The sequence below is a fragment of the Rhea pennata genome, chromosome 4 (genome assembly GCF_028389875.1).
Source record: "Rhea pennata isolate bPtePen1 chromosome 4, bPtePen1.pri, whole genome shotgun sequence".
Lineage (NCBI taxonomy): Eukaryota > Metazoa > Chordata > Aves > Rheiformes > Rheidae > Rhea > Rhea pennata.
Genome location: NC_084666.1, coordinates 45230836 through 45249296, shown reverse-complemented (window position 1 = coordinate 45249296; position 18461 = coordinate 45230836). Strand labels below are relative to the sequence as shown.

General features: G+C 34.9%; 1 protein-coding gene across 2 annotated transcripts in view; it reads right to left on the bottom strand.

Annotated features, from left to right (window-relative positions):
* PDGFC (platelet derived growth factor C) overlaps positions 1–18461 on the bottom strand; it is a 120956-nt gene that overhangs the window by 15187 nt on the left and 87308 nt on the right. The gene's annotated exons all lie outside the window — the stretch shown is intronic.

Sequence of the window (18461 nt, the reverse complement as noted above, 5' to 3'; positions counted from 1 at the left end):
GCTAAATATTCCCCCAGATGGAGGTTTTGTGCAGTGCACAGCAAGGGTCCAGGATTCCAATTCTGCTGGAAGCAGCTGGGAGATGCTCTCAAGGAAATTAGTAGTAGGAAAAGAGCACAGCATGTCAGTGATTATCAGCCTTCTTCCTGCCAAACACAATCTGAAGTCTGTGCATCCCAACATCCTTTGAAATACACAGCATAGGATGTAAGAATCACTTACGTGCAGCTAAGGATGACAGCTATCTAAAACATGTTCATAAGCTCTTTATAATACGTCACTGATAGCAATGATCACTGGAAGAAATTTTTAAAATACATTAATGATCTAGATAATTCTTTTCATAAATTAATGTTCTATAATCCTTGTTTGAAATACACATGTATATTTAAACATATCCGTATATACAACAACTTTGCTTTTTCCTGTAATTATACATATATCAGCAATAAATCACAGTCATTTTATTGAAGGCAAAAAGAAGAAAACTAATGTTCACACTACTTTATTCCTGTATGAATACTTTTTTAACACACTTCACTGTAGTACTTGCAGTGTCTTCTATTCTCTAGGAAATATATACACAATTACAAGCATCTTTATTGGTTGTAGTTGTATGGAATCACGTAGTAAGTCCCACCAAAGCAGCACAGAGCAGTCGATGAGTATTTCATAAGCATTACAAAATCACCAGATTTTTCTCTCTCATCCTCCAGTGAAAATATTCTTTTATTCTACTAAATGATACAGTCATTCTTAAATTCTTTCAGGCATTAACTTGCATTCACTGATTTATTCTTTCTTCTAATTAAGAAGAGAGGAAGCGTAAAACATTCTGCTCAAGTGCTGCGTTGCCAGCATTGCAAGCAACTGCAGAGGTCTCAAATCAGAGTATGCAACCCCTGGAATCCATAAAGCTTGCAAATTCAGCCTGCTAGTTGCAAGAGGAGTGAAGTTTTGATGCCTTTCTGTTTTTTCCATGGGTTTTTATTATATTTGCTTATATTAGGAATTTGTGGCTACAGTACTGAACGATAAGAGATGCTAGATAGAAGACTCAAAGAAGTTCATGACTGCTGATGACTCAGACATACATTGACTCAGTGGCCAAACTCTCAGCCATATGTTGAAGGCATTTCCTGAAGTACTTAGCTGAACATAAAGCATTTAAGCAAACACTTAGTGCTGTACTGAATCAGATCTAAAGGTATAGAATCATTTATGTCATAATATTATCGCCATTATATTAAAATAGTTTCAGAGTAGTTTAGTCACTATGTTATTTTTTATCTGGAGTCCTTTCCTCAAATAATTTGTCATTTTCTTGTCTTCTGACTGCTGTGGATACACAAACTGATTTTCGGTATATAATCCTTGGTTTTAGGTTCCTATGAGAATATGTTTGCATAAGTTACTATCTTAAAAAAAATCTTTCAAAACCTTATTATTTTAGTAATTACTACCTGCTTGTTTACAAGTGTTTCTATTTTAAATGAGACTTTAAATGAACTCTACGGTGAATTCTTCCCCATTCTGTATATACGTGGAAAGCCAGAAGAAAAATAAGTCTACCATTTGTAACACAGTAACAACTGCAAAACATTTTGCTTTCTTAAACTTCAGAAAGACTTGCTTTTTAACATTCTCAAACCAAACATACAATGCATTTAAAACTAGATTCTGACAAAGAAATTATGAACTTCATGTCTCATAGTATTTTCTTTACATCCTTTTTTTGGTTTTTGTTTTTTCTTAAACTAACAGCTGCAATGAGTCATTTCAATGTAGGGAAGGTGTGAGGGAAGGTATGCCCTTTATAAGGCTAGAAAGTTTGATCGAATCACTTGCAGTAGACCTTGTTAGCAGTCTTCTGCTCCAAGGAACCTCTGTTCACGACATTAGGTTAACTATTTACAACTCATGGTGTTGTTCGCAACTCCTAGATACTAAATGCAGACAGAAATAACACTTTTCAGTAATATATTCTTTCATGGATTCACATGCATACTTGTATGCACGTAAGAGTAGATATCTCACAGAAAAATGTTTTTCAAACACTGGAATAAAGAAACCTTTTACTTTCATCTTGTGAATGTAAATATAAATGCAAAGATATGTATGGTCAATACATACTCTACCTCAAGACTCAGTTCTATTGCATGAATCAGTTTATTTCTTCTTCATACTTAGTACATTAGCATTGCTAGAGTTTTTTTTTTTTTTTTTTTAATCCATCAAAAGATATTTTCTGGAATGTCCTTTTATGATGAATGTCGTACTTGTTATTTATTCCCTTTTAGAACGGAAATCTTACAAGAAATTTTATATCAAATATATGTTTGCTATAGAAGAGTGACATACAGAGAGCAAGAGAAAGACAGACATTATCTTCTCAGCACTTATAATGAGATCCTATTAAATCCTTTTTTATAGTCCAGACGAAAAGTCAGTGTAGAGAGATCCCTAGCTTAAATTTAACTGAACTTCAGCTGAAAGGCAGAACCATATGAATTCCAACACAGATCAATTTCTCTTATTAAAACTTTGATTCAATAAAATGCCCTGCATATGTACCTGTTCTAGGCTAAAATGTGGATTAACTTTTACCCTAATTAAGAGAAGGATTTGCAACAGCACAATCTAAATTATGTTTAAAATGTGAAATTCTCATCTAAAAGGCGAAATACATCAGCCTACCATTGGGAAGTAGTAATGTGAAAGCTTAGGTGCACCAATGAGCCGATGCAAAACACATCCCTGCAACTACAAGACGTCAGTGAGCACATGCACACGGTACCAGCGATGCTTGCTCAAAACTTACTGCAAAGTAAGTACCATGATTATTAACCACCTCATTTACAATCACATCTAAAATTCATGCAAAAACCACATTTGCATCAGTTACATTTATGATTTACAAAAGGATTTTCCTTTTTCTGCTCTGTATACAAAGCTCTAGCTCTTACTTGATAAACAGTATTTTATAAGGAATAAACAGCCAAAATAATTGCAGCTGTTCTGAATAAAAAAAAGGTTTTGTATGTTCTTCTATGACAGAGGATGTGGTCAGCCATAATTAAAGGACATACTATTTGCAGATTTTTTTAAAAAGAATTACTCATTTAGGTCAAAATAGGTGAATTCTTATAAAACGCTAAACTGAATGGAACAATGGCAAGTGTCTGGAGTCAGGGAATGATCTGCTCTTTTAAGTTTCCTCCAGGAAATAGAAATGGGTAGCTGCTGTTAACAAACTGTTTACTTATCCCAGTAGGTTCATTGGAGGTTCATCAAATATTAAACACTACGAAAGACTATTTATTACTACTAGGAAGTGTACTTGGCAAGGATGATGAAAATGACTTCTACAGTATATTCAATTTTGATATTTCAATATACATGCTGAATTGCACTTTATTACAGGTTTCTGTGCATTTCGCATGACAAGGAAAGGGGCACACCCAACATTCCTCTACAGCAGACATTGCAAATCAGAGCTTGCCTTGCCTTGAAGGTAGAAAGTCCTTGAACAAAACATTACTTTGTAAGGAAAAAGCCTCAGCTCTGTACTGATGTATCATTTTAGAGTGTCTCAAATACGTTAGATATTTTCTGTATTTTAAGATTTGTGAAGAAAAATAATCTATATTTTGTTACATTTAAACTTACTTTAGATGCAACACACACAATAAGCTAAAAAGCATGATATGACTACTAAGCATGACTATGACTGCATTGCTCATGTGAAGATTTTCAAACTGTTTGAACAAGCCAGACATCTCATCTACGAGCTAGCTGTGACAGCCCTATACTTACTAGCCATACTGCTGTTCTGATATATCCTTTATGCATAGCTCTATCAGCTTTACCTACATATTTTCCATTACCCTTATCTCTTAATTCCCATCTCATGCTACCTCGCTGTGCACATTATACATGATTATACAACAACTGAAAGGCAGAATGAACTGGACAAGTATGATGAATAAGAGAAATTTAAGAAAAATGTATTCCAAAGACACTTGCATTCACAAATAAAAAATTAAAAGCATAAACACAAAGTAGGTAGATCAGCAGAAGTCCTGAAGCAGAAGGAACAGGATCATAATGAATAGGAGAAAAATACAGTCATCCTGCTGTGAAGAAGGTACATCTCAAAGGCATACTCATAACAGCACCATATACTACTGAGCTTACAGAAAGGTCTTGGCTGAAATACAGCGTTTGATTTCATCTCCAGCACTTGTAAGAAATAGGCAGACAGAGAGAGAACATTCATAGGAAAAAAACCAAAAGAAAACATGAACTATGATAAAAGATTTAGTGATACAAGTTTCATTAATGTAGAAGAGACGAGACTGACAGAAGATGTATTAAGAAATGTGTAATAGGGCATCAGATTATCAGCTGTCCCCTCAGACTGTCAATGACAGGACAAAAAACATTCAGCTTCATTTATTGCCAGAAAGATTTGTGTTATATATTAAAAAAAAAAGAAAAAAACCTTTCGGACTATTTAAAACAGTGTGAAAAATTATCTAAGAAATCTTTGTCCATGGATTTAATGAACAGTTACAAATATCCAGAAAGAATGGAAAATTCTGAATTCTAGAAATGAATTAATCCTAAAATTTGCTTCATTGACTAGCTATGACCCCAGTTCTCCTGTATGCATAATCGAGGTCTAACACACTTTTCTTCAGAAATTATTTCTTCATTTGTACATTCAGATTTATTATATTGATGCTGTAATAAAAAGCAATGACTATGTCTGTCTATTTAAATGCAGAATATGTGGTCTTTTTTTTTTTTTTTCTTTAATTGCATGTCAACCCACAATCCCTTACTCGCATAACAATATGGAAGCTAATGAAACTACTTCCTGTTCTGGACTCTTTCTCTTGAAGAACACTAAAGAGTCATAGATTACCCCCAGAACTTTGGAAGAACATATTTTTAATAAGAGTTGGGTTTTGGGAGCAGGAGAAATTCCTTTGCGAGTATCATTTACAATTTCTTTGAAGCCTCAAAATACTATGTCATCTGACTCATTTTAGGAAAGGTTTTAGCATCAGCTATAAAATAAAAGCAGAATCATTTCTGCTCATCTTTACTTTTTCAGTCAGTATGGATGCTACTTAAAAAGGATGCTTCTAAGTCAGAATGAAGTAGCCTGCTTTCAAACTATTTTGAATAGCTCTCATGAGATTTTGAACCATTTGTGCTGCTTACAGCATGAACAAATGCATTAAATCAGAACATGTTAAATTTTAAGGCACTATTACAAGTAACTGCCTCAGCCTGACCCTTGCTGTAATTAAAAAAACAATAAAAGATAGTCTAATTATTATTATTATAATGCATAAATGTGTTCCCCTTTGTACGTGCAATTCTTTTTCAGACCTCTTAACATGTAATAAAAAAAGATGACACCTCACACATAATAAACCTACAGCATTAAGAAATTCATTACATCAAAAGCTCATTCTCATGAACACTGCTAACAAATCAATCAATTTCCATTAAGCTTGAAAAAGATCTTGTTAGAACATTCTTACTGTCCACAGATGTGGCCAAATTATCTCTAACTGATCTGGTCAATTAGATCTCAAGTCTTTCAATTCTTCAAAAAATTAAGTTAATTAGAGCATGTTAGCATAGCATGAGTAAAGGCTGCACGCTCTCTGTAATGATGGAAAAAAAATCATGCTAACTTACGTTCTCAGTCATGCAATTTATCTTCCTTACAATGTTTTAGAAGAATCTATTTCGTTATTGATGATGGTCCCAAACCTGCAACTAGAACTGCTGGCACCATCACACTGACTTGAAGGGATGTCAATCTGGATGACAAACTTTCATCTCCTTTCAAATTATTCCTCTACTCTTAAACATTTACCATACTTTAGAACTACCAACTCACTGTTATCTGCAAAAGAAAGCAAGTGCCACACACTGTAGCAGAACTAATTTTAATCCATTTATAGAGTAATGTAGCACTTTATTAACATTTAAACAAGGGAAGTTTTTTATTTCAAAGGCATAGTTTTAAGAAGAGTTGTATAGCCTTCTGCAGAGCCATTGCTCATTCAACTTCACATATATACCCTTAATAAATGGTTACTAATGTGCATTTGAAAATAAATATTTACACACTGAAATATACTTTTCTGCATTTATTTTTGCTGGAGTTTATTTCTCTAAATATTTTCTCGCTCAGCTTTTCAGAGATTCTTGGTATCTCTGATGATTTCATGTAGACTATATGGATCTAATTATAGAACATAGACATCAAGAACTGTGGTTTTATAAGTTTCAATTAATTGTAGTTTCATGGGCTGCTGTTCATTACAACCTAGGAAGTGGTTAGATGTGGGTTTGATTTTTTTTTCCTTCTCAGTTTAAATAATGAGTCAAAGTGACATAATGGTCCCACCTGAATTTTCTAGCACTGTAAAAAATCTGATTCTCTGTAAACTGTAGGCACTGTTTTCATTCTGCTGAATCCAACATTACACAAATTAAGTTATTTATTGTATTAGCCTACCAGACAAAGTTGTTAGCTAACCGCAAGTTTATCCTTTGAATATGACAGCAAGTGTGCTTCAAAATCATATGATTATAAAGAACAAAACCCATTCTCTACAAGTGTCATCTGAATGCTTGATAAAATAGTTTCAGAAATAAGCCAAATAAATTAAATTGATATTTAAAGGTTCTTATCTTATTATTTATAAGAACACTGAGTATACACCTTAGTATATACCACATTTATCCTGAGCATTAGTGACAGACATTCCAATGTGAAAACTAATGAGAAACTAATTGTGAAAACTCTCAATACCAAAAATGAAATGCAATTGAGATGTATGGCATAAATCAAACTTAGGAAGCAACAGCAAACAACTGTTTTACAAAGCATTTCTTTTTTCTTAATTAAAAATATTGACCTGCAGACTAAAGTTGTTGTTTCTGTTCACATTTGGGCAGCTTTCCGTTTATTGCTTTTCCAATTTTTCCTATAATCTGTAAGTACTTTCAAGTAATGAAATATCAAACCCTGTTACGGAATTGGGGTTTTTTTGATTTTTTTTTCCTGTAACAGCATAGCAACTCCCTTCTCCAACTTAAAGCCTATTTCCAATACAGTTTTTTAAAATACTAGGTGCACTAGCAAGAGATACATAGTTCATATAAAAGCATGAAATAAATGACAAAAAATAAAAAAAACCTTATTAAAACTATGGACAGCCAACATCTCACAAAATAATCACAGAAGGCACTGAAAGTGTACCTTTTCATTTATGTAATATCTGCAACAAATAAAACACTATTTACAAGCACTGTTATATATTATGATATATATTACGTGTTACTTTCTCCTCCTATACTTACTCTTATTTTTAAGAAAATGTTTGAACAAGTAAACTACATAGAGATGTATGCTAATAGCTCTCAAAAATAAGGTTACTTTGGTCTTCTATCATCATGATGTCTCCCCAAAACTGTTTTTAAGGTACTGCTGCTCTGCTGTACATAACCACAAGAGTCTGGTTTACTACTACAGCGCAGGCAGCTGCCGTGGGGCTGATGATCGTGCAAAAGGCTGCACCCAGGCTCTTGGCCTCTGCACAGGGGGCTTTGCGCAAGGTTCTGGTTCACTTGTGTCAAACATTTCCAAAGTGTCGAGCACTCAATCTGATCACCTCTACCGCATCACAGGCCTGCAGGTTAGCTCCTTAAGTTCTAATATTTTTAATATGACTTGTTAGCAGAGACATTACTTTCAAATTTTATCTAGTCTTTTATCTATGTAAATATTCAGCTCTAAAAGTAACTTCTCTACTTCCATCCTTAATAACATTTGGGAATGTAATTGAAGAACTCTGGCAATTTTTACTTTGTCTTTTTTATTGATGATTTATCTACCTTTGTTTTTCTTTGAAAAGCTGAGTTATATTCTCTCTCTCTCTCCCTCTTTTTTTTTTTTTTTTTTTAATCAGGAAGTGGTTTCAAAAAACTCTTTTGAACCTTAATTCTACACTGAACCTTAATTCTACATTTACATTGCATCAAAAGATGCTCTGCTATTTTAGGCCTAATTATTAGTTTCTCCCACATGAAAGGTTTCTATGACTTCCTGAAGCAGAAAAGCAATTAAAAAAAAAGTATCTACAAAATTTAGAGTTACATTTATTGACAGAATGTGAACAAGAAAAGAACAATGACAGAATTTGCCTTGACCAATATATGCGAATTCCATGCCAAAAGGGCATTACACAGATGATTCAAGAGCTGTAAGTATTTTATTAACTTTTGATTACCCAGAACACCCCACATTGAAATGCCTGAAGATAAATATTCACACATAAGTCAAGAGTTCATAAGATCAGAGTGATTTTTGAAAGATAAGCAAGGGCAAGCGTATTAACAGCTTACACATTAAAAGCTTACCTATATACAGGTAGCTGTCCTGCCAGTTAGCAAGCTGAAAACACTCAATGTTTTGGCATTTGGCTGTTTCCTCAAAAGCAATAAAGGTGATATCTGATAATCTTTTTAACTTGGGTCAACTCAGTCATCTTAATCTCCTTGGCTACATACTCATTTCAGTCATCTCAATCAGCAGAAAACTTCAGGGTCAGTTCAGTTCAGGGTCAGAATTAGCAAAATCCATGTACAAAAAATTTTTGGATTTCAGATGTTTTAAAGTTTTAACAATAGTGACATTTTTACACCTATATACCTGCATAATAAGTAAATGATCTTTGCAGTAAAAATCTGAACTGAAATGCATCAGAAAGGTTCCATGGGTAAACATATTACATTTGACACAAGATTAGCTAAAAGAAACATCCTGGAAACAAAACATCTCAGAATCCATTTTAAAAAAATTGTATTTACTATAATAACTGTTTACAGGACCATAAAGATACTGATTTCTAATGAAACGACCCTAGCATAGCATCTCACTTGCTAAACAGTCACATTGTTGAATGGGAATTTGTCACTTTGTTAGAAGAACATGCAGAAGAAAGATCTCACTGAGAAACTCTCCTGTCAACTCTTAGGTTAACAGAGCTACGCACTCCAAAATAAAGCATCAGATTGATCATACATATCTACATCCTTACAACCGGAATTCCCCACATCAACTAACAGACATGCTCAGATGAGATCTGAGAACTGTTTTACAACATGGCAGGGCAGCAACAGCATGGAGTTCCCCTACAGAATCCTTTCATAGTCGAAAGGGCCAGAAAGAACTACCAATGTTACAATGTCTGTAGTATTATATGTAAAATTTCTTCCACGGGCTGTTCCACTTGCTGTCATAACTCCACCTTTCAAGCACCTTTAAACCAGGTCTTTCATACACTAAATTGCTCCCTTCAATTTGAAGCCCAGCAGTTTAGTGCTTCTCATAAATGTTGCTTAAAATTTTTTTCTTCCTATGATTTATTGCATAGCTCAAAAACAGAGTGAAAGCTCAAGCAGCATGAGCATTCTGCCTCTGGAAATGTCTTTTACTGAATGAATTTAGCCCTGTGTTCTCATATATGCGAGAGTTTTTTTTTTTCTTTTAAACATAGTTCTTCAATGTCTATCAGCTACCACAAAAGCAACTCCCAAGAATTGCTTCTCCACCTCTCTAGTCAGCGGTAACTAAAAGAACAGATGCAACAGCTTTGCGACTACACGGGCTTTCCCAAGAAAACAAAAGCAAAAACTTGTCAACAAAAATCCTGGCTTCTTCAGCCAAACCTTTCATCATCATCATTTAAAAAGTTTTGAGTACTTATGAGAAGCTAACAAATGACAGCTCACAATCCCCACCTGTAACACCAGAGGCCAGGTACTGCAAAGAGGAGACAGGTGCAAATTTCAGTATTTCCACAGTGCTTATTATCTCTCCCTTTTTAGAAACAAAAGGATTTCTCTTAACACCCCTAACAATACCCTACATTAATCTTTCCACTAGCAAACTCTCACCCTGAAGCTACTATACAGTGTTATTACCCTGTCAAGAATTTTTCTCGTGAATTTTAAGAGGTGCTTTCAGCAGCCTGTGGTGCTAGACTGTGCAGCCAGTTATCTAGAGAAGCTGCTCCACAGCTGATTTCATCTCAAACACATGCCATTTCTCCTTCACAACTCTGCTTCTGCTTTCACATCTGTAATAAGATGGATCAGCTACACTAAGCAACTTTTGTTTTTTCTTTTGTCTCAAATACTTCCTTTCTGTTCCTGTTTTAATCACTTCTTTCTTGCATTAAGGTAAGAAAAATTACGACAGGACACACCACTAATTAGTCACTGCACTCCCGTTTTGTTGGGACGAGGCAACAGATAGGTTTGCGGCATGAATGAACTTTTAATAACAGAGAGAAACACAACGAGAACACTGCTGAAATAGCATAACTGAAAATTATGTTGCTGCCTGAAACCTAATATCAAATGTGCGTTTGCTTACCTTTTTTCCACGGGCAAGCACGTCAGAAACACAACATCTCAATATGCGAAAGCACACAACACCTAGGACTGTGCCAGTCAGTCAGGGAATTACTGTCAGAATGGGACTGAGTCACTTTGCTTTGGAATTTGCGTGCAGAGAAGCCATCTGCATGCCTTCTCAAAAAGCTGTGAATAACATGCTGATCCTGGAATCTAGAAAAGGGACAGTCAACTAGGCAATTACTCTTTACAATATTTAAAACTTGAAAAATAAAGATAAATGTAGCCTCCCAAAAAGCAAACTGAGCTAGACCTAGGAGAACAGGAAGCTGGGGGTGGGGGGGTGGGGTTTGTTTTTTGTTTGTTTTTACAAGTATATTATGTGAAGTAGCTTATTTAACATTTGGTGAAGAATTAAAAAAAACCCATAAAATTACTGAAAGACTGTGCTCTCTAAAATAGATATGAATCAATATTCCACAGGAATTCTACAGAAAAAAAATTCGAACCATCAAACATGTATTTAAATACTGTATCTTAATGCATACAAATTGGAAGAGTGAGGTCTACCTCTGAACACAGTGCCACAGGCTTTTGTAATTAAAATCAAAAACCTACATCCTCAAGAAAGCCTGAAGGAAACAAAAACATGACTATGCGACTCATCCTACTACATCTCCTCTCCTTCCCAAACCCCTAAGCTAAAGAATTAACTGACAGCAGGAGGAGTTTGCCATCTTCTGAGTGCCATGATTAGATGCTGTTGGAACATGTATTTTGCCAGCTGATGTCAAAAATATTAGTTGTTTTGAGCCAGTTTTCATCAAAGTACCTAAAATACTGTATTACTTTCATGCAACCTATTGCTACAAAAGCACAGTTACTCAGCACCCCTACCTGCAGCCTAGGCACAGCTCTATTTGGCCAAAATTATTTTTGTGAGGTATAAAGCTGTCTACTACTTTATCTGATCTTGATTCTTTGTTCCAGTTTTCTTTTTCCTCTAGTTAGTCCTAATCACAACTTGTCCATCTTTGTTCTCAACCCAGCCTTTTTTTCTTCTTTTCTTTTTTCTTTTGTTTTACCAAATCCTAATACTCCATTTGCACACCTACTGTCACATCCCACCGATCCCTACCTGTGTCTCCCTACTAGTTTTCTGACATCTCTCCCCTTCTTTTCCCAACACACTGCTGGCTTATTGCATCAGTCTTTCCAATCTACTAGTGTTGCTGCCCTTTCCCTACAATCTACTTCCCTGTTTTTCAGCTTGTCAGTCTTTTCACTGCTCTTTCCTCATATAAGCCTATGCCAGATCATGACCAAGCTACTAGCCCTGCAACTAGCAATCTGACAGCAATCAATCTCCTTGGGGACTAAGGACTTAATAGGTTTGTACAAATTTGTGAGAAGTTAAGAATTAACCAGTGAGAACATTATCAGTGTGATCATCAAATGTTCCTGGCAACCACTCCATTTGCCACTTCCAGAAGTGCTCCACATCCTGTTCCCTGTTCTGTTGCCGCCTCCTCGTCTTTTATCCTGGTTGCTGCTCCTGACAGCTTACCTCCCCTCTCAGCAATTCCATCTGCTTACTCTTGGCCTCAGAGATGTCTCACTCTGATTTTTTTTTTTTTACTATAGAACAAATATTGGTTTGCTTTACAAACAGTTTAATGTGATTAATTCTGGCACAGATCTCTTACTGGTATTTTGACAGAATTACCTGTTTCCAAACTGCAACTCCAAAAGGGTCCAACTGCACAGAGTCCACAGAAAGACCAAACAAAACACGAAAAACCAAAAAAAAACTTTCAAATGGCTGAGCTACCTAGGACTATTCAACATTGAAAAGAGCTAACTTAGCGTGAGAAAGATCTACCAAAAAAAAAAAAAAAAAGAATTCAAGACTACTATAAGAAAGGTGGGTGGAAATGACTGTTCTCTGCTGCTTCCACTGGAAGAACCAGTGGCCATGAAATGAGATCACCAGTAGCCTGACTCAAAAAGCCAAAAGAGTTGGTTCTTCATGCAAATACATAACAGATCTCTGAGACTTTTTGCCAATCAATGTCGTGAATGCATGAAGTTTAAGTTCCTGGGTTCAAGCAAGATCTGGACAAAAAAGGTCCATTACAGATTTATGGATTACTAAATACGCAAGCCACATAGGTGCAAGGACTTCCCCCTCATGCAGAAAATAGCTGGTAAGTGAGGCAGTAGAAGAGAGGTAAAGAATTGCATATGCTTGCCCTTTTCCTGCTGTTCTCTAGCCATCCACTTACGACCACTAATGGTTACATACTAGGACTAGATAGACCCTTGGTTTGACTTAGGGCAGCCTGACATTTAGAAAACTGAGAATGTAATTGGAAAGGTGCAGGAACCTGACACTACTAACTCCATTGAGTAATACATTTTCAGACTCAAATACATATCAAAATGCATTAGTCCTAACTACTGCATTAGTCCTAACTGATAAAAGACTAACCAGCTTCATCTGATCCTCATCCAATCATGCTGAAAGATACATTTCAGAAGTAAAGTTTTATAAGATTTTGACATGGAAAATAGAACTTTTTTGTTTGTTTGTTTGTTTTCTTTGTTTTGTTTTGGTTTTTTTAGATTTTTAGATTTTTTGGTTTTTTTAGGTCAATATTTGTAGCTGCTACAGGGAGTGGCCATATCCTTTTGTTAATTTCTTCTGTGTAATTGCCCTGATTATACCTAATTCAGTCCTTCGTAAGTGAACTTAAAAACCAACCAACCAAACAGAAATGATTACTATTCAAAAAAATTTTCACCCCTTAGAACTATGGCAGCCGTTTCTCCCCTCGCTTAGTAAAGACCTCTCAGTCTGAATTATTCTTCAAACTGTGAGTGCAAAATGAACTGAAAAAAATCCCATGCATTTAAAATCTTGAGTTTCAGTATCTAATTGTGCTTTACTAAAAGTGTACAATTTCATAACTAAAATAGTCTCTTTCTTTTCAAAATAACATCTTTTTATAATATTATGATTTTTATTTTCAAGACCTCCTTTGATATTGAATCTGGATTCCCAGAATATTCTCCAGACAACAATATTAAAATTTAATGGTTGAAAATTATTTTCATTACTGATGTGCTCCCTGCTTGTTCACAGGTCTAAACTTCAATGTCAATTAAGTCAACATGAATGATTACAATAAGACTAAGGATAACTGCTGCCATAATCCATAAGGCTGATAATTACCCAGTCCATTTTTCTTATAAACAGGTATTGTCCTCTTTCCCACCAAAAGGATTTCTAAGAACTGAATGAAAACAAATTTGGTTCTAAATGCGTCTTTCCCATTTAGAGTCTCCTAGGACCCACACTGGCATCTTAGGTTATGCAGATCAGGGACAAAACTTCCACGGACTTTGGTGCAGGCCCACAGACTTATTAGGAAATCAAAACTCATTTCTAACTTTGTCTCTCTATTAATTTGCCTCAAATATATTTATTTTTTAATTTCTTATGGTGTTCCTATGACAGAATGAGATATGGTCACAGGAAAACATGATGTTATTACTTCATTAGGAAATATCTTCCAAAGGTTCATGTTCTGAGCCTGAGGCACATCACTATCTGAGTAACTTTTAATGTTTGACTTAAGAAATTTAAAGGAAATTTTTCTTTAGTCCTCAGCAGAAATTTATTCCAACTTACATCCCCATGAAAAGAATTAGTCCAAAAACCCTTCCCACTTACAATAAATCATTCTTTGCCACATAGAAAATTTGTATGATTTAATTGTATGCTGGAGCATCTTTAAAAGTTCATTGATTTATTTGGGCTTAGATATCATTGGTACTTAATAACTGGAAATGCTGAAGACAGATTTGGTTTAAGAGTTCTCATCAAAATATGAAGAATTTTTGAAGTGCTCTTGCACTTCCCAAAGCGCTTCAAGGTGCAGAGTAACTCTTCCACGCTGCTACTGCTGCACACAACTTTGGCTCAAACAACTCTGAAACTATGCTGTTTCTTTTTCAAATACTTTTGATTATGTCTTCAGAGTGCAGATGAAGCCCTCTTTCACCCTTTTTAGGGCATCAACAGTGTCCTTTGTGATATTTCTGGTGGGATTTTCAGTTATTGCAGCCAAAGTTAGGACTTTATAGAGCTTTTGTCTTGACACGTGAGATACAGGTCACGTATCTGAAGTCTGTGGACTTTTGAAAGGAAGGGAATGCTAGGTAATAGCATTACCTCTTTTACTAGCTTACACTTTTTATTATTCAATTTCTTTGCCTTTTTCCTTAAATAAGCCCAATTATAAAGATCCCACAAACAAAACAAACAAGCTCAGATGTAAAACAACAAAGCTAGGGCAATTTGGATGAAATAAAGGAACAGTTATTATATGACCTAAATATGACCTTTCATTAAACATTACTGTTAACAGAAGGAAAAAAAAATCTATCTTGGATTAATTCCAGGTAGTCACACAGACACTGCACAAAAACAAACAAACAAACAAAAAAACCCCACCCAAAACACCTGCCAAATCACTTTTAAACCAGGTCAGTCTTTAAGAAGCTTCTTGGATTTGCCTCTTCATCTTCAGTTGTATACAAGAGGGTTAAGTCTGTTCTTTGCTAAGATCTTTGGCGTGATCTTCAATGACAAATGACATGCTACCATATGCCAAAAAAGAAGGGGAATATAGTCACCCCAGCCTCAACTTTAACTGGAGCGGCTTTGTTCTGAATGCCCTGAATAATTAATAACTACTTTGGCAATCAGTCATGCATTCCTTAATGGCACCTCAGGCATCAAGTATCCCATTCACCCGCTCCCCCAAGTAACAATGGACTTTATTACCTCCAGTTTCAACGCCAAACTTGTTACTGACATAATCCAAACTAAACAAGTCACTAGGAAGACTGAAGCCCAAACATAGTTTATAATGTTTCTTTCAATTGCATGTGGCTATCATACAGATCAGAGCTGTAACTGGGGGCAAGAAAGAAGGTGGGGGAAAGAAATGGAATACAGATAGTATTTGCAACAAAATTCTGGGAGGTTTGATATGATGCTGCCAAATACACGATTTTTGAGAAGAACAGAGCTGAACAGTTGAAATGCACAACCACTAAGTTGTCTGTAGTGAATAATACAGTTCCCCAGTAATCAAAGCCTAAGTGATAGGACACAACATGCAAAGTAAGATTAACAGTTGTGTTGAAAGTAGCACCAGAATTTCAATATAACACAAACTAGATTTCCTTAGCAACTACAGAACAGAGGAAAGGAAAGTAGAGTTAGACTAAAAATTATGGCAAATTTCTCTTGAAGAAGCTGGGGTACACAATTTAAAGCGAAGAAATTCAAGCAATTAAACTCTGTAATTATCTAGCACCTGAAGAAAAGCTTCATGATTTTCTCAGAAAACATTCTGCTTTTACATAGTTCATACACTGTTTTTACACAATACATTACAATCCCGTGGTAAAGCTGTCTATAAACTAATGTTGAATCTAGTGACACTGGAACTGCTAGGAGTCCTTTGGACTGACTATATCTTAGAAGCAGAGCAATCAGATCAATAGCCATTCTCCTGCTACTTATTCACCATGTGAAAACTTGGTTTGAAATATAATATACAAAGTAAAGATACATATATACTATAAATTACAGCAGATTTAAACAAAGCCATTTCTCTTTCTCTTTAAAAGACCTGAAATGTGTCCAGTGCCCCTCTCTGTGTGTGGCCTCCAAATACAGAAACAAGCTTGCACTGTTTTATTTCAGTTTTGCTTCATTTCTCCCCAAACAATCTCTCATTGCTGGTCTATGAGGCCTCTCACCCTTCCCTCATCTCAAAAAAAGAAAAAAAAAAGGGAGTTTTAACTATTTATTAGGACCAATTCACTGAAGTGAATCACTATGCGAGTCAGTTATATTTTAGGAGGAATGTATATACTTTAGACTTATTCCTATAGTTGACATCTTTTATTCCTGGGAATTGTAAATTTTTCTCTCTCTTATAATGTAAGGTGATACAGCATTACAGTTTTGAAGACAAATACAGCTTCTTGACATCAGTTTTTTTTATATATCTAGGTACAATGAAGTAGATCTAATTCAGAAACTCATCCATCGGACTTACAACCTACATTGTTAATTATGCAATTTGAAATGTGAAACTATTCTGCATTGCTTATTAAGGAAGAACTTCTGATGAAAAACACCGTATCCCTTTTAACAACAGATTTGGAAACTAATTCTCACAAACTGAAAAGACAGTTGTTATACTATGCATTTTGGATCTAGTTCTGAATTCCTGTGACACGAAGGGGACTTTCTTCATTGTCACATATGTGAGAGATGGTACATTCTTGTATTTTTTAGGCATAGAAGCTGCACTAATGGAGCAACTAGAAAAAAAGTATTCTACAGCATCAACTCTGTTTTTGTCTACTGAATTAATGTTCAGCGCTAATGACTAAGTATTCGGATGATTAAAGTTTTTTTTTTTTTTTTGCAAGTGTTGATAATTTAAGTATTATAACCAATTTTTCCAATCAAATGTAGAAGAATAAACAGAGAGAGTCCATTTGTACAAAACTGCATAAAGGCAATTATACAAATATTCTGGTATTTTTAGGTACACTCGTTTAATCCATTCAACAAAAACTGGTTCATACATAAATCAAACAGACATGTAGCAGGTGGGATGTAGTATTCGAGAGGCAACAACAAAATCTGGCATCAGTCCACACAAAACATCTATTTAGGGATTTTCTTTTACCATTTGCTAAAGTAAACGTACTTACTACATTCTGCCCTCAGGTGTACAAAACTTTAGAGTTGGCCATATTCCAAGCTGGTTTGGAGACTGATTAAAATCTAATTTATCATTATCAGGTCAGATATTCTATTAAAAGTGTCTAACATGACAGGAGTCAAATATGCAGATCGTGAGTATTTTTTGTTTTAGGAAGTTTTCAGATACTTAGGTCCAAATTTTTATAAATACTTAAAAGGAAAACAACAGGAAATAATGTGTATATATAGTACCACACTTCATAGAGATCACTCTGAGTATGCTATACATATTATGCAGAAGATTAGGTATTATTGAAAAGATGGACATAATTGTTCTTTTTTCTTCCCAGTAACTGGGGTTTTGCAAATAGAGAAAAGACAAAAATGGCAAAAGAGGCAAGTGAGTCAAATACGTTTTGAGTGAAGCATATGTCATTGGGGTTACAACATGGATTCTTTTGATCAGCTTTTTTATTGAGCTTGCAAATATTTTCCACCAACCAAATACCACAGACCACAAGAAGACTTACGAGATACTAAGTGAATTATGAGGAACTTAAAAATCTATATATATCCTTCCTCTCTTTAAAATAAGAACACCTACTCTAAAACAAGTTCAACTTCACTCGTATGTTTCAGAACATTATCTAATCCTTGAAAATCTATAAACACTGTCTTTGCTATCATAGAGTTTCCATTTGGTGAAAAAAGGTAACAGAAACGTATTGACAACGAATAGTTGTATTTTAAAGAGACAAGCGTTTATTACCTGAGAGTTACAAGTATTAAGCAACATTCAAGCCCAAAGCGCATTTTCCAGGAAAAAATGCAGAGAAAATTGAGTATTATGCCTTGTCTATTTTGTCACTATGACAAAAAAAAAAAAAAAAAAAAAAAAAAATCAGAAGAATATAACTTTTCTTTATCTGTATTTTAACTAGGTACAATCAGATAGACTCACAGAAGATCACTGTGTACTTCTAATGGCAAGTGACTAATATTAATTATTTCAATTTTTTTTTCTCTATTTCCTAATACTCTTCAAATGTCATGCAGCTGATTCTTATGCTGCTTTTTTTTTTCCTTCCCAAAGCTAGAAGAAATGCCTTTTTCACAGTACTGTATTAGGAATACAAACATTTTATTGAAGTTTCCAGACAAACAACCGAGCCCACAACTTCCCAAACCAAAGCCATCCAAGATAAAC